This window comes from Sardina pilchardus, chromosome 11 (genome assembly GCF_963854185.1).
Source record: "Sardina pilchardus chromosome 11, fSarPil1.1, whole genome shotgun sequence".
Taxonomy (NCBI): domain Eukaryota; kingdom Metazoa; phylum Chordata; class Actinopteri; order Clupeiformes; family Clupeidae; genus Sardina; species Sardina pilchardus.
Window position 1 is genome coordinate 28,605,378 of NC_085004.1, and position 2,500 is coordinate 28,607,877.

Consider the following 2,500-nt stretch of genomic DNA (forward strand, 5'->3'; position numbering starts at 1 on the left):
CCTTATGTGGATGTGAGCGTGTGCCTCTGAGATTGTGTGTGTGTGTGTGTGTGTGTGTGTGTGTGTGTGTGTGTGTGTGTGTACACTGTGGCAGTAGGGGAGCAGTCATTCATGTTGACGGCGTAGTCTTTGTTGACAGCCATGTGTATTTTTTCAGTTGATGTTTATCATCCATATGCTTCAGGGCTGGGGGATTTTTGCGAGCAGATTGTGCATTAAGATCAAGATAGCTGGTAGTGAGCTCCCTCTCTGCAGTGTGTGTGTGTGTGTGTGTGTGTGTGTGTGTGTGTGTGTGTGTGCTGCCTCATGCCTGTGATGTGCGTGACCCCTCCATATGGGCCGCTTAAAGAGGAAAATGAAATACAGTCCAAATCCTGAAATACAGAACTGCCCAGCGCCTAGCAATTACTAGCATCTGTCTCTGGAATAAATGGTCTCACACAACCCCAGGATGGGTGCTGTGTGTGTGTGTGTGTGTGTGTGTGTGTGTGTGTGTGTGTGTGTGCGTGTGCATGTGTATGTTGGTGTGCCTGCGTGCGTGCATGCATGCGTGTGTGTGTGTGTGTGTGTGTGTGTGTGTGTGTGTGTTAAAACGGGCTAACTCAGGGGCATAGCAAGTAGCTGTGCAGAAATGGGCAACTATTAATCAGCAATGAGTTAACTTATGCCTCTCTCCCTGACGGCAGTTTCATTTAGTTTATGCAAATAGCTTGTCACAACTTTACATAAATTTGTCGGTATTTTTTTTCACCACCCCCTCTCTCTTACTGAGAAGGGTTTGTGCCAAGGCCAATTAGAATTGGGTTTCCTGTGTTGCTGGAGGTCCAGCTGAGAGTGAGAGAGATAGAGAGAGAGAGAGAGAGAGAGTGAGAGGAAGAGAGAGAGAGAGAGAGAGAGAGAGAAAGAGAGAGAGAGACTCAGCCACCTTTGTCACAGTGGGCAGTTTCATTCCACCTAGGAGATAAAGATGATACTTAGTGGGAGCAGCAATTAAAAGTTAAGATGGTAGACAAAAAAAAACCTTTCCCCCCAAATAGGTTCTTTAGGCTTATTTCAGTGCTTTGCCTCGTTGTGTAGTCCTTGAGACGATGTAATTGCTGTAAGAGCCAATGATAGTGAAGGGATGGCATGCTGACACTAGGCCCAGTCCTTGCACTTGGACTCAGACAGTGGTAAGATTGCAGGGTTTTTTTTCTATTTCTTAGGTGCTATTTTTCCAACTATTAGTTGCATTTGCTAAACTCTACACACTAACCAAAACATTTGACAAAGACAGAAAATCTGTAGGCTAGATCGTGTTTCCTTTCTAGGTGTGGCTGTTGGATTTCATCCACGTCACATGTGTTTTCCTCCTCGTCTCCTCCCTCGCACTTCTTCACCTCCTTGTGATAACCATAACCATAAATAGTAGACACCAATGTGTACATGAGTGCAAAGCAGTGAGTTGTGTTTAAACATTTCTCTAAATCTGTTGTACAAAGTTACAAACTGAGCAGTGAATGTGCTTTGAGTTTGGCAAACTTGGTGAATGGATTGGTTACAAGTGTTAACAGTTGAGATTCAGAAATTATTTTTTCAAGAATCGCTGGTAGTGTTTAACCTTTCAGAAAAAGAAAGGCAATGGAGACAGGAATGTGTACGTCATTGTTTATCAGCAGTGGGAAGCTGCGGGCTGCAGGCGGAGATGAACAGTTTGTCAGAGCTGTTGCAGTCTTGTGAGATTCATAGCGATAAAGGAGAGAAATACAGTGGAATATGCAAGATCCCCACATAACTAACAGTAATTTATGGACGTGCGACAATGGCAGGTCGAGTATTTCAAGGGAGGCACGTTGAATAAATCAGAACCAGATAAATCCATTGGAAAGTTGGTAAACGTACAACTAACTCTTCACAAACGTTGAAGAAGGGTCTGATTTATAAAGGAGTAGCACTGTCATGCTTTGCATCCTATTCCCTATCATTTTCACCTACAGTAGCATAAGGCAGACCATATGGGGATATGGGAGTTTTTACGTCTTCCTGTCATCTACCTTTAAATTCAGTCTTGTGATTTTTAATGAGCTAAATATGCTATATTAATGTATTCATGTGCAGGTTTCTTAATCACTTTAGCTTGTGAGTGAGTCTGGAGCAGGTCACAGAAATATGCCAAACTTAATGCGCCAACAACCAGTTTCGGATGAAAGTGCACATAAGCTAAACTTTACATACTGTAGCTTCACACATACTGTATGTAATGTCAAAGTTTTCGTTTTATACATCCAATCCTTTGCGTGAAGCAAACAGGTTTTGTTTGTAACATTCACACATTGGAACATTGTGAGGAAGGTCAGTGTGACAACTTCAGTCATCCAAGAAAGTGCATACCGTAGTTTTGCTTCTTTAACACTGTCCGGTCCTTTAACACTGTCCTGTGGGAATTATTGTAATGCTACAACCGTAATTTCCCAACTGTTAGCCGCAGCTTATGCATTGATTTTGCTACATTTCTTCAGCT

General features: G+C 42.8%; 1 protein-coding gene across 1 annotated transcript in view; it reads left to right on the top strand.

Moving 5' to 3' along the window:
* Nucleotides 1–2,500, top strand: part of LOC134095309 (protein kinase C-binding protein NELL1-like) — a 143,243-nt gene that overhangs the window by 133,959 nt on the left and 6,784 nt on the right. The gene's annotated exons all lie outside the window — the stretch shown is intronic.